Source organism: Nuphar pumila, chromosome 1 (genome assembly GCF_984573655.1).
Source record: "Nuphar pumila chromosome 1, dmNupPumi1.hap1.1, whole genome shotgun sequence".
In the NCBI taxonomy this organism is placed as follows: Eukaryota; Viridiplantae; Streptophyta; class Magnoliopsida; order Nymphaeales; family Nymphaeaceae; genus Nuphar; species Nuphar pumila.
Genome location: NC_143249.1, coordinates 26,081,014 through 26,096,180, shown reverse-complemented (window position 1 = coordinate 26,096,180; position 15,167 = coordinate 26,081,014). Strand labels below are relative to the sequence as shown.

At 41.3% G+C, this 15,167-nt stretch overlaps 1 long non-coding RNA gene across 1 annotated transcript; it reads left to right on the top strand.

The window, feature by feature from the left end:
* The first annotated feature begins 2,957 nt into the window (after positions 1-2,957).
* On the top strand, positions 2,958-7,137 carry LOC149848442 (uncharacterized). The gene is made up of 2 exons (XR_016432800.1): positions 2,958-3,247; positions 6,847-7,137. It is a non-coding gene; the product is annotated as an uncharacterized LOC149848442 (long non-coding RNA).
* Positions 7,138-15,167: the final 8,030 nt, after the last annotated feature.

Sequence of the window (15,167 nt, the reverse complement as noted above, 5' to 3'; positions counted from 1 at the left end):
TGACGAAGAATGGTTTCTTAACACGAGTGCTACAAATCATGTCATGAATGACACTGTTGATTGTAGTTTGAGTTTTTATTGGACTAGGCACCTTGCCACATAGAGAAGTTTCTTTTGAACTCTTGTTTAAAATTTCATCTATCTGATATAGAAAATAGAGATCATATGAGGTTCTTTGATGGATAAAGACTCTACCTTGATAATTATAAATAAAAAGTGTGTTCTCTTTAATAAAAGGTTAAGAAATACTTCTTAGCTGAGAAAAAAAAGAAAAATCATCTATCTTTTGCTATTTAAAGAGAGTGGTTTTGCTCGCTTGAGTGGTTCACTGATGCTTGCATTTTTTTTTTGAATTTTGATAGAAAGTGAGAGAAAATATGACAGTTTCTTTTTGGTGAGTGAGATGAAGTTTTGGGTTGCATACATCAATACTCTCAGTGGATCGAACGACAAGTGTGATTGTTTTCGTGATTTTATTTATTATTCCTTATATTAGTAATTGATTATATTAATAAAGACTTTCGATACTCTCTTTGTGAATGTCGAGGACTTTTGCTGAATCACATAAAATCATCTTGACTTTAAGTTATTTGCTTATTTATTGATTTTATTATGATTGTTTGTGTTTCCTAATCACATTAATATCAAATCTGATCATCTTAAGCACAGGCCTCAAAATCACAACAGACGCTAGGTTGATGAGTTTCTCAAATGCTTATCAAGATGATTGTAAACTGTAACACCCCGATTTGGGACCTCAGGAGTCCGAGTTCGGTTGGTATTACTTCCCAGAGGGAAGAGTGCAAAGCTTACACAGTGAAAACGTGGCTAAAAAAAAACTTTTTATTTCATTCTCATAAATCAAACTTTTTCTTACAATTGTTCATCATTCATAATAACTAAAACAATTACATCTTATTCAATGACAAGGAAAGTAAAAATATACCGCTGCTCTGCTGAAGACTGAAAAAGAACTGCTCACAAGCGACTGATTTAATACCTGGAACCTACAGTTGTAATTAAACACAAATGGGGGTGAGTCTACAACCCAGTAAGAGATAATCATAAGTAAACAAACAACAATTTACAACTGTAGTGGGCTCTAAGCCCCTAGTCTTATTTTAATTCTCGATACACCTCACATGTTTGTCTATTTTAATTTCCCCCATTATCATTCTCAATTACTCTCTTTCACACAACTATCACTAGGCTGGCTATACCGGTAATAGCCATCTATGGGCGTAGCAACCCTGTAGAACACCCCAATTCTACATGTTGGCCAGACAATGAACCATACACTCCCAGTGGTCCCCAGACCACCAGGCACTGCAGTGAACCACCACGGGGACCCCACCGGTAGCTAGCCAGGGGATCAAGCTCTCAATCTCGGCATGGTTCATGCTACATCCTAAACATGATGGTTATTAACCATCCATGGTCCTCTAGAGTCTCAAACCAGTGTGAGTGAAATCCTAAGTCATAGCCAAGTTCACACATTGAACAATATTCTCAAATTCAAAGTTCACTCGTTCCCTCACGAGTGGTGTCATGACTAATCACAACAATCTCATTCTCAATCTCATGATGACGTTAGGACTCACACCGCTCTCACTTAGCACGCAATGATGTAGTGTCTCTACATCATTAAATCACCGGCGGCCCACTCTCCATGGTGGCTGCACTCTGGCCGCGAACCAGGTAGCCCTTGCCACAGGTCGCCACTTCCGGGATTTAAGGGGTACTGCATGCTGAACTCTAAATATCCATTCACACCACATGAATGAATTAAATGAGACTCTAATCTAACTCAATCTCATCACAATGCATGATATAAATGCTCAATTAACATGCAATCATAAACACAATCTCTTTCTATCATGCATGACATATTAACACTAACATGCATCTCAAAATAAACATGTATTTAAAGTAACTCATAATTGTCAAGCATGAAATTTATGCATGTCAAGGTCTAACACAAAGCTATCATGCTAATCACATGATCCCTATAGCACTACGATAACAAGCAACGTGTAAAGGGTTTATTCACATCTAAAATTACTTATAACATCTTTTACCTCAAGTGCGGATCTGTACTTTCACCAAGAGTGAGTCTCAAAATGCTAACAGTAGGATCTGGTAATTAAAGCAATATATTTGAGTTAATCACAAAACCTCTTACTAAAATTACTAAATTACCCCTCCCGAATCTTCTTAAAGAAACCAGAGTTTCTGTATTACTAGTTTGACTGAAGTTCATAGACTATTGGATTCCTCTCTTTAATACGAATCCAACGCACCAAACCTCGCTCGATTCCGAGTTCGGAGTGCGAAGCTATGTCCATTTTACTGAAATGGATCCCACGGATCCAAATGGATCTCTGGCGCATTTCGGATTTCGGGCCAATCCGAAACTATTTTCTGATCCAATCCTGATTTGGATCCAAACCCTGTCTGTTTGGATTCCGATCCTCCTCATAACTGGATCCAAAACTGCTAGTTGGATCCAGAAAGTCTGATTGGGTCTGAATCGGTTCGACCCGAACCGGTCCACCCAACAGATTTGGGTCTGAACCGGTTCACCCAAACTGGATTGGGTCTGAACCGGTCCACCCAATCAGTTTGGGTCTGAACCGGTTCGACCCGAACTGGTTCACCCAACTGGTTCGGGTCTGAACCGGTTCGACCCGAACCGGTCCATCAAACCGGTTTGGGTCTGAACCGGTCCGACCCGAACCGATTCACCCCAAACCGGTTTGGGTCTGAACCGGTTCGACCCGAACCGGTTCACCCCCAAACATTTTTTTTTTTTTTAAAGGGACTCGGTCTGGGCGCAACCCAGACCGGTGGGCTCGGTCTGGGTCGCACCCAGACCGACCCGGTTCGGTCCGCCCTGGACCGAACCAGTCCCCCAAATTAAAACAGCGGAAGGGGCTGAACCCCTTCCGATCTCAGGCGCAGGGGGGTCGGCCCCTGCCGACCCTCCCTCTGCACCCACACGCCTGGGCCGGTCTCCGGGACCGGCCATCCGTGTCGGTCGGTCGCCGGGGTCGGCCGTCGGAGTCGGCCGCCACAGGGGCCGGCCGACCACCCCCCTTTTCTCTCTGTCTCTGATTTTTTTTTTTTTTAACTGCAACTTGCCGGCAACCATGGCTGCCGGCCCTCTGAGCTCCCAACAGAAAAACGAAGAAGAAGACGAGGAAGGTGGAGGCCTACCTTGCTGCTGTCGCCGCCGCCGCCGCCTCAGGTAAGTCTTCCTCTTTCTCTCGTTCCCCCTTCACTCTCTGTCTCTCTCCCTCTGCCGCTCGTTTGGTGCGGTGGAGGGAGGCTGCGTGAGGGTTTTTATAACCCTCACGCAGGGTGAGGATAACCCTCACCCTCCCGCGGATTTCGGGGGGTGAGGCTTATCCTCCCCCCTCTGTTACGCGGTTTCCCCTTTGGGGAGACCGCAGTTACAATTTTTTTTTTTTTTTTTTAACTTATCCCCTCCGGCGACTTTGCCGGAGGGGGTTTTACATAAACGGTAAGAGGTTACATATTTCTCCTGTTGGTAATGGTAATATCATTTTGAATAATCATACCTTTTATTTTAGTAATATGTTGTTGGTTCTTGATATAAACAAGTTGTCTGTAGCTTGTTTGACTATGCTCTTTTATATTTTTTTTCCTTGGGGTTATGAAATAAAAGATCTGAGCATGGGGGAGGGTTCTCTATTGGGGAAGGAATAAAGAGAACATCTACCCAATTCAATCTGGTGAAGTTGATAGAAGTCCTCGAGCTTTTCTTAGTTATCGAGCTCCTGTTTCAGTATGGCATAACCAATTGGGTCACCCAAGTGAATCAGTTTTTAATCTTTCAAAAAGCGAATAAATTTGTTTTTATTGGGACAAATAAATTGATGGGACTTTGCAAAACTTGTTAAAAGGCTAAAAACCATAAGTTGCCATTTGAGCATATGCCTCTAATGCTGATTCATAGTTCCGTTATTGGATATAGATAATATATTGTTTTCATAAATGATTTTACTTGGTTTGGATGGATTTAATCGGATGCCTTTGATCGTTTTAAACAGTTTAAAGCTCTTGCAGAAAATCAGTTTTCTTTGAAAATTAAATCGTTTCAAACTGATGTTGGTTGCGAGTTTACAAGTAATGTTTTTGAATCCTATTTGCTAGAGCATGACATTCATCACCGCTTTTCTTGTCTGGACACTACAAGGGCAGAATGGTCTAACAGAACAAAAGCATAAGCACCTTGTTGAGATGGGATTGGCCTTAATGGCCCATGGGGTTCTGACAAATCTTGGGAGAAAATTTATTTCTCACAAACTGTTACACATAAAATACTGATATTTTAATGTCAAGGAAAGGCCCTGATAAAAATACTCAATGGGGTTATTGAGGCTGGAGAACATACAACGAGGTTTGTGTTAGGGATGGCAGTGTACCGGGGAAAGTGGGGCCCCACCCCACCTCGCCCCGTTTGGACCGGGGATGAAGGGTATGAAACGGGGATGGAGGCAGGGACGAAGGTTAAAATCCATCCCCGTTCGGGGATGGAGGCGGGGATGGACGTACCCTTTTCCCCGTCCCCACCTCATCCCTGCCCCGCCCCATCCCTGCCACTTTTCCCCGCCTCATCCCCGTTTGAACCGGGGATGGAGGACATGAAACGGGGATGAAGGTGGGGGTTAAAATCCATCCCCGCCCGGGATGGAGGTTCTAATCTTGAGGCGGGGCAGGGGTGGAGACCTTGTCCCCCGCCCCGCCCCACTGTCATCCCTAGTTTGGGTTCTGAACTAGACAAGACTGTATTTTAACTCTGACAAGGTGCACTAAAAAAATCAGATCTCCTACTGAAATTAAGATAAATTCTGATTTTAGGTGGGTAGAATAGGGACACTGGGGAAGTTGTGGTTCAATTTTCAGTCCTAAACTCATTAAGGTTAGATAAATATGATGTCTGTAAGTTCACATCAACAGAAACATGCCTTATACAATGGTGCGTATTGGCAGAAAATTGATCCGCTTCACCTTGAATCGGCTATTTTTTAAAAAAAAATGCAAAAAAATATTAAAAATTAATTATTTTATTAGTATTTTAATAGTTTTAACACGTGTCATGTTATGATTGACACATACTATTTTTTATTATTTTCTAACCAATACAGAACGATTCACTTGAGTATCGGGCTGATACATCTGAATCGGTGGCCCAATGATTCAGGGCCTATTGACAACATTGGCCTTATAAGAGTCCCTATGAGAAATTATATCACAAACGACCTAACTACAATCTTTTTGTACTTTTACATGTCTTTACTTCCCATTCTTGGGACCTATATAAAAAACAAGCTTGATTTGGAGACTGTTGGCTGTTGGCTGTGTGTTTTTGGAGTACAACTTTAATCATAAAGGTTATTGGTTATGGATGCTTGGATTTCTCTACTCGTTGTCTCTATGTATCTGGTCATGTAGTTTTTGAGGCGCAGATTTTTCAGCTTCAGCTCGTTCATTACCACATGCCGCTTTGCCTAACCTTCTACCTTCTCCACCATCCCAAGATCCTATTCAGCCATGCACTGTATACACACCACAATCCAACTCAAGTTTGCTTCTTCATTTCCCACTGCACCTGGGCCTTCAGCTCACGAGCTGTCCCTATAGACTCCATTGTTGAACCTGTAACCTCTTCGGCACATCCTCACACACCAAACACCCAACAAGTTGTCTTTACCCATCCCATGGTAACCCGATCCATGGACGACACTGGACGTTCAATTTTTTTTCTCCACCCAGCATCCCTTACGGACGTGCTTTCTAGCCACATCTATTTCACCTTTCTCACCTGAACCTCACACATGCAAGGATGAGATTTGAAGGGCAGCCATAAATGATGAATTTCATGCTTTACTCAAAATAAATCTTGGACCCTTATTCCTGCTGCCCAAGCCAAAAAAATTAGTTGACTGTAAATGGGTCTTTAAAATTAAGCAAAGAAAAGATGATTCTCTTGAAAGGTACAAGGCTCGGTTGGTGGCCTATGAGCAGGTTGGTATTGATTTTGACAAAACTTTTCCATTATAATTCACCTAGTCCTTAGTTTGGTTATTTCTCAACATTGAACCATTCACTAATTAGATGTCAAAATTGTCTTTCTCCGTAAACATTTTGATAAATAAGTGTATATTCAACCTCCAAAATTTTTTACTCATGTCTTTAAGCTACTTAAAGCTATCTATGGGCTTAAACAAGCCCCTCGGCAGTGTTTTCAACATTTCAACTCAACTTTTAACCGTTGGTTTTCAATATAGTCAAGCAAATTCTTTTATGTTCATTTATAGTGGTCATCTTTCTTAATGAATTTGTTGTTGTATATTGATGACATTATTTTAGCAGTGGATAACTTGCACATTCAATAATTTATTTTCAAGCTACATGCATAGTTAGGACCATTGCATTAATTTTTGGGGTTTGGAGGTTACATGGATCAGTTCGGGTCTCATTTTAACTCAGCAAAAACATGCCTTGGATATTCTAAAAAGGTTTCAAATGGAAGGATCCAAGCCTCTGTTGCTTATGGAGGAAAATGTCTCTTTATGATGTCAGTGCTCCTTAAGACCCTATTGAGTATAGGCGTTTGGTTGGTTCCTTGCAATATTTAACTCTTACACATGTTATTAGCCACTTGGTAAATCAATTCTGTCAGTTCATGTATGCTTCTCTACAGCACATTTGACGACTGTAAAACATATTTTTATGTTAGATCAGGGGACTCTAAATATTGGCATTTAAATTCGTCCAGCTCCAACAAGAAAACTTATTGCTTTTTCTGATGCTGATTAGGTTGGGTGCCTCGACAACAAATGTTCCACTAGGGGCTATTGTATTTATTATGGTGTCAACAAATGTTCCACAAATGAGCCATGCAACGGACTGTTTACCAATCTAGTGTTGAAGCTGAATGCAAGTCCATGGCTACCACTGCTACTGAATAATTTGGTTTCCGTATTTAATGAAGGATCTTAATATTTTTTTTGGGAATCTAATACGTATATATTGTGATAACATTAGTGAAATTTACATGGCTCCAAATTCTATTTTTAATGCTAAAAGGTGCCACATTGAGATTGATTATCATTTTATTAGAGAGTTGTTCAAGCTGATTTTCAGCTTTGCAACAGCATACTAAGGATCAATTGGCAGATGTCTTCACCAAAGGTAATTCATGGTCACAATCTTTGCAATTTTGAGACAAGCCCATGGCATTTCTGCCTATTCGCTTGTGGGGGAGTAAGAACGGATCAATAAATTCTGATAAAGATCCAATGTCAAATCCAAATGAAAGCAAGGATACGAAGGAAGTTGTGATTATCAAGTCAGCTAACTCCAAAATTAAAAGAGTCCCAGCATGGAAGCTTGTTTTTGCATAGTGACCAGCAGAAAGGAAAGCCTTATAAGGTGCCATTCAAGGAGCATATTAGATCTGATTCTCATTCTAATCTTAAACAGAATAAAGATGATGATCAGATAAGCTGTCAGATCAAAATCTGTGCCAGAAAATGAGACTCAATGTATATATAAATATTCCCCTTCACTAAATAATGGATGAGAGTGGGTATTCATCGTTGATGTAGGTTTGACAAACCGAAGCACCTAAATCGTTTTGTCTGTTATTTATTTTCTTGTTTTTGGTTCAGGGACGAGAGAGAGAGAGAGAGAGAGAGAGAGAGAGAGAGGGGTGGGTGGGTGGAAGATGAAGATAGAGGAAGCTCCATGGTAGCCCATGGAATGAGATGTGAGAGAATGGTGGACAGGGTGGAGGAATTTTTCCTATAAAAATCAAACTTTTTAGAAAAACTTTCCTTTCCAAAATTTTCTCTTGTTTGGTACGGATGAAAAAGTTATAATATTTTCTTCCCTACCATCACCTTTCCTATTACTTTTCTCCACTTTCAAAGGCGTGTGTTGGACATCACCTTAAAAAAGTCACTCTGAAGGGGGACCTGATAAAACATGGTGCACGAGAAGGAATCATAACAGAGACAAGTAGCGTGGTTCGGCATGAAGCCTACGTCCACGGGAAAGAAGGGCACTCAATCAATCTTATTCAATGTCTACAATAGGGTACAAGGCATGAAGAATATATATAGGATGAGGCCATGAGGATATATCGTTTCCATTAGGAAACATTACAAAGAAGGGAAAGCACGAGATTTGGTGGGTTTCCCATTTAAGGAGATGACTCCCATTCGAGTAGTTAGGGGAGATCACGACCCTGATCTTCAGGGAAACTTAACACTCCCTCTCAAGTTGGGACTTGGATGTTAAGCAGTCCCAACTTGCTTGTAATTTCTGAGAGTTTACCCTTTCCAACGGCTTTTGAGCATGTCGGCCAGTTGGTCTTTGCTTCTCACGTGCAAAGAGTAGATGATACCTGCTTCAACCTTTTCTCTTACAAAATAATAGTCAACTTCAATGTGTTTTGTCCGTTCCTAAAAGATAGGATTTGCCCCTACTAATTGTTGCATCATAGTTCCATAGGCTTTGTGTCACGAGTCCCGTATCACAAAGTAAGGCCTTGATCCATATGAGTTCGCATGAGGCTGCAACCATTGCTCTATCTCGATGTAGATCTCCTGTCATTTGGGTCTCCTATTCAATTCTCATCTGAGTATCCTACAACTTCAATGTGGCCATTTTTGCACATGAGAATTCCTTTGCCCAGCGACGATTTGATGTATCTCAAAATCCTGTGGGCGATGTCTAGGTGAGGCATTTGCGGACTGTGCATAAATTAGCTGATGAGATTGAGCGCATACGTGATGTCGGGTCTCATGACGGTAAGGTATATTAGACGACCAGCGAGCCTTTGGAAGCTGCCAATGTCTTGAATGGGTTCTCCTTTATCCTTTATGACTTTGTGGTTTTTGTTCGATGGGGGTGTGATAGGTTTTGCTCCCAACATTCCAACTACTTTCAGTAAGTCCATTGCATATTTTCTTTGGCACACGAATATGCCCTTATCCGACTGGGCTATTTCTATGCCAAGAAAATACCTGAGTTTACCGAGGTCTTTAATTTCAAATTGTTGATGTAGGTAGTCCTTAACGTCATTTATTAACTTTTGGTTGTCTCCCATCACAATAATGTCATCAACGTAGATACGGATGATGATAGTACCTTTGGTGCTTTTTTTGGTGAACATTGAGTATTCAGAGGGGCGTCTTTGGAATCTAAACTGAGTGAGGGTGTCAGTTTGGCAAACCAATCCTTGGGATGATTATTTGAGTTCACATAGGGTCTTTTTAAATTTGTAGATGAGGTTCTTGCCTTCCCCACTGAGGTGTCACAGGGACAGTTCCATGTATACTTCCTCTTTGAGGTCTCTGTGAAGGAAGACATTCTTGATGTCGAGTTGGTATAGGGGCCACCTTTGATTTGGTGCGACACACAAGAGAATCCTGATCGAGTTCATTTTAGCAATTGGCGCAAACGTCTCATGATAGTCGATGCCCTCTACTTGGGTGTACCCTTTTGCTATGAGTCTTGCCTTATGCCTTTCTATCAATCCATCACTACAGTACTTGAGTTTGTACGTTCACCTTCAGCTAGGGGTGGCAATCGGGTCGAGTTGGCGGGTTGGCGGGTCAGCATACCTCAACCCGAACCCGACCCGTTTATTAAACGGGTCGGCTGTGGCAAACACGAACCCGACCCGTTTAATAAACGAGTAACCCGACACGACCCGCCAACCCATTTAATAAATGGGTTGGGTCGGGTAAACGGGTTTTCAGGTTGGTGGGTCGGGTTGGCGGGTTGACGGATCGGGTTGGCAGGTAGGCAGGTTGGCGGGTCAGGTTGGCGGGTTGACGGATCGGGTTGGCGGGTTGACGGATCGGGTTGGCAGGTAGGCAGGTTGGCGGGTCGGGTTGACGGGTTGACGGGTCGGGCAGACGGGTTGGCGGGTCGGGCAGACGGGTTGGCGGGTTGACCCACCCGCCTAACCCGTTTATTAAACAGGTCAGCCGGGTTGGCGGACCGGGTCAGAAATTGCCACCCCTACCTTCAGCCCACTGGTTTTTTGCCCGACGATAGGGGGATGACTTACCGAGTTTGGTTTTTCTTCAACACTGCAAGTTCCTCGCCCATGACAGCTCTCTAGACGACTTGAGTGTTGGTTTCACGAAATATGGATGGCTCCATGCTGGAATACACGTTGAAAGTGTATGAAAGAGAAGCTTTGGAGAACCCATCGAGCGATACATGCCTCTCAATCGGGTGGTCCATGGATTTGGATGCACAGTAGGTGTAAAAATCCCTCAACCTACTGGGAGGCTTTGTGTCTAGTAGAATCTTGGGGCATTCTAAATTCTTCTTCAGATGTGTCAGTTGATGTCTACTCGTCCTCTTCCCTTGGAGGCTCAATAGCATCATGGGTAGAAGGTTTGGGCAAGGCGCTGTCAACTACCTTGGTGGGTAGGTCATCGTCAGCATCAATCATGGGCATAACAAGGGTCTCAACCTCTGCCAGTCGTTTCCCCTATTTTCCATGATAAAAAAGTATAAGTCTTTATGACAATAATACGACTCTTTTTTAAAGAACTCAATATCACAAGAGAAAAATAATTTTTTGCTTCGTGGGTCATAGCATTTATATCCTTTTTTATGGAGGAATATCTCAAGAATATGCACTTGGTTGCCCTTTTTTTGAGTTTGTCCTTGTGCCATTCTTGTAGGTGCACGAAGCACTTACATTCAAAAACTCGTAAATGAGATAGTGATAGGTGTCTCCCCCTCAACAGTTCCATGAGGGTCATGTAATCGATGGATTGGCTGAGAAGGCGACGTGACATGTAGTAGGCAGTAGATATCGTGTCTGCCCAGTAACTATTGGGAATGTTCATGCAAAAAATAAAACCATGGCTGTATTCAGAAGGGTCCTTCTTTTGAGCTCGACAACCCCATTTTGTTGGGGTGCGCTTGTGAAACAGGTTTGATGGGTGATTCCGTGACTAGTAAGGTACTCAGTGAAGTTGGTGTTAATGTACTCTCCTCAGTTGTCAGAGCAAAGAACCTTGATTTTGGCATTGAACTAGGTTTCAACCATACTCTCGAATTCCCTGCAAGTTTTAAAAACCTCGTCTTTATGTTTGAGCAAGTGTACTCAGGTTGCACATGAGCAATCATCAATGAAAGTGACAATATTTGAAGCCCAAATAAGATTCAATCAAAGCTAGGCTCCACACATCAAAATGTATAAGAGAAAACTTTTTGTCACATTTGTTTTCAGATGATGAACAGGAAATTCTAGTCTGCTTAGAATATTGACATGCATCACAAGAATTTTGACATAAAGAAATACTAGAAAATATCATTTTCAGAATGCGTTGAGAGGGGTGCTTGAGCCTCTAGTGCCATGTCCAAATGCACTCAGAGGGGTGCCTGAGCCTCTGGTGTCATGTCCTATCGGAGTCGATAATTTTTTAGGCGAGATGCGCCTAACTCTCCTCGTCTAAAAGGTAGAGGCTATTCACTTAATGTCCCTTACAGTCACTTTCCTTGTGGTTAGATCCTAAAAATTTACATGCTTAGAGGAGAATATCACAATACAGTCATCTTGCTAACAAAAATGAGGCTAGAGGGAATAAAAGGAATGTAAAGAGCTTCAGAGGGTCTCACTGATGTAGACTCGGTAAGCACCGATCTACGATTCAAGATCCAAACGGATCTCAATACGCGCATAAGTTTTTCACTAAGATGAGTTCAAATAGGACTTTATGAAATAGGGTTTTTGGGACCTGTGTGCTCTGTTTTGACAGAAGCAATCCAAAAAAAAGTTGTGCGTGACTCGCACACCTTTTCAACGAATTAGAAATCATTAGATTTGGATCAGGGATGTCTGTTCCACGGATTCGCAACTGGGACAGGTAATCAAATTCATGATCGACTCTCTGGGTTCGGTGGACAGCCTGTTCGAGGAGGGTTTCGACCTCTCAGACTGCAAAGTTTGTAAAAACTACCAACAAAAGAATTGAAGATCAAATTCAGACCTTTCTAGAAAGATATGGCTCAGAAATTTTCAGCAATCCTACTCGCCTCTACTGAATTTTAAAAATCCCTGATGAGGTAGTTCTTAACTAGCCTAAACTGATAAATGGGTTCTAGTTTTCCGCATGAATCACTTCGGATTTAGGCGCTTTGATGAGGGTTTCAGAAGAAACCCCAAACTTTACTATTGTGTAGCTGGATGTTAGCTAATCATACTAATTTTTAGATTTCGATTTCACACCATAAATAATCAGATATTAAAAAATTACGAAGACATACACAAAATACTCTAACAGTGAATATTATATTCAGACTTAAGAAAAGTGCAAAAAAAAAAAGACTTTTTTGGACTACTTGCAGACTCAATTGGTTAAAATGAAAAACATAAAAATTATAGATCTTTGTTTTACCTTTCTATAGAATCAAACAAATTAGATTTTTATGAAAAAGATCATGAGAAATCTTCAAAATACGGAACATTGTTCACAATATTCTGGATGGGACAGGATCTAACAGATTCTGTTCAAATGACTGCTTGACTGGGAATTTTTAGGATTCTGCCGGCCAAATCAAGCCATGACTTCAACAACAATGTTGAAGGTTTGTGTCTTGTATTTTCAGAAAGCAAAAAAACACTGGAATCAGACCAGTGTCTGAGCAGATACAGTTCATTCTTTGGAGTTATCTCTGACAACTCTGGAATCAGGATTCTGATTTTTGACAGAAAAATAAAATGGATAAACCATAATGCTCAGAATCAAGATATGACTGAAAATAATATTCAATAACATATAATGCTTCTAAACACTTAGTACATTAACAACAATCAATTAGTTTGCAGTTGTATTCACCAAACATCAAGATCAAAGCACAAAAATAACAAGAGATCAAGGGATGCAAACACAGTTTCGTAAAAAAGATGGTGCGACTGTGCAGTGGACAACACCATCACCAGTTCGTGGAAAGTGGGAGATGATGAGCCCTCCAGCCATGGATGTGACTCTTGCAGTAACTCAACCAATGTGACATTTTCCAATCTAACCTTCAAGCACACACCAAGCTCCAACTCGCATTTTTTGTTCACCTTCTTCCTTGATGCCGTCAGTAGGCAACTTATCTGGGACTTTAGCGGCTTAACTGAGCCGAATCAAGCCAAATGATAAACAGAAACTTGTAGAGAAGGATCTTAGCGTTCTAGCAAGCTAAAGATCATGTAATTTGGACCAGTATCTAGGGAGATACAGTCAAAATATTGAGATTGTGTTCACCCTTCAAACAACCTTTTCCTCTCTCTCATCACCATTTCGAATTTTTTTTCTTTTTTTCTCAAAACAACAACCACCAACCCTTATGGTCGACCATCATGAGGGTCTTAAGCCCTCAAAAGGGTAAAATGATGATGTCACCTCCAACTCCAATCACTCACAAAGGGCGGTGGGCTTCTCCAAGTTGTCGCCCACTTGCCCAATGCGTGAGCTCCTTTTAAAAATGGCTATCATTGCCTCCAACAACCACATGCTCCTTTTCCTAGTCAAACTTGGAGTTTGACTGGGGTCCTTGTTTTTCCTTATGAGGTGGTGCCAACTAGGATTAGACCCCAAGTGGTTTGGTTCTTGTGTAAGATCCAAACGTTAGATAATCCAGATCCAACTCCAAAAATGCATTAAAAATAAAATGCGAGAAAAAGAAAATCTATCCGACTTCCCCATATACCCTCTAGTGCCACAAATCAATCCTACAAGGCACTAGAACTATCCAGATCCATAGAATCCGACACCTAAAAAATAAAAATAAAAATAAAAATAAATATCAATTATGATTCCCAATGTGCCAAAATGGAATCAATATTATAAAATATAATAATTAACAGAAATGGATAACTTTGAGGATCCAATTGGACCTGACAAGTCCCAAATGAGATTGAATCGTCTTGGGAACCGTATTTCAGATCGATCCTAAAGAGTTAGTTTTGCATCCAACTCGCCTTTGATGCTCAGATCATTTGGATGCTCTGCATCACTCACACCATCTAGAAGAGATACATCACCGATTCCTTGAACGAGGATCAGAGATCCATTGGAAATACTAATTGGGCTCTTGTTGGCCGATCTGAGATTGAACAATAAGTCAGCCTTATCCATCATGTGGTCAGTGGCTCCCGTGTCAACAACCCACCTGGAATTAATTAACTTGGAGCTTAGGGCGGAGCTGTTACCTGCAGTTTCCTTTTTCTGATCTCCTAGCGCTGTAGTTAAGTTCGATTTATTGAAGCAATTGTGTGAGGTCATCGATAGAGGTAACCACTCTTAATCTTCTCTTGCTGCTATGTAGCTTCTCCTACCCTGGGTGTCTGTGAAGTTCCCAACACTTGTCCTTCACGTGATCGAGTTTTTCTGTAGTGACTATGAGATTTTTTGGAGAATTGTCCCTGTACAACACATACAAGAAGAAGAAAAGCACAAGAGAGAGAGAGCAGTGAAAGATGACAGGACATCTCACCTTAACTGAGTGATGTCATATATATATATATATATTGCGCTATTACAATTTACAATAATACCATAATGCATATCAGGTCTGGATATGGATTCAAAACACATGAGTATCAATATCATTCTAACACTATTCTAACATGCCCCCTCAAACTGAGCGTGGTTGACGACCATGGATAGTTTGGATTTTAGATTCCAATGACAACGAACTATAAGAGCCTTGGTGAAAAGATCAACCACTTAGTCCTCTCCTCGAATAAAGACTGGCTGAATTTCTTTGGCTTCAACCTTTTCTGAAAAAAAATGTTGACCAATCTTGACATGTTTCATCTTACCATGTTGAACTAGATTAGTAAAGATAGCAACCATGCTCCTATTATCACAATAGAGCAGAGAGCTCAATATATGATGATGCAAGCTTAATAATACTTGTTTAACCCATGCAACTTCTATAGTAACAGTTGTCATAGCCCGATATTCCACCTCTATACTAGAGCGGGCAATAGTTTTCTGCTTTCGACTAGCATAAGAGACCAGGTGCATTCCCAAATAAACACCATAACACCTTGTGAGAGGATCATGGACCCAATCTGCATCAGAATAGGCTACAACCTTGATGGAGAC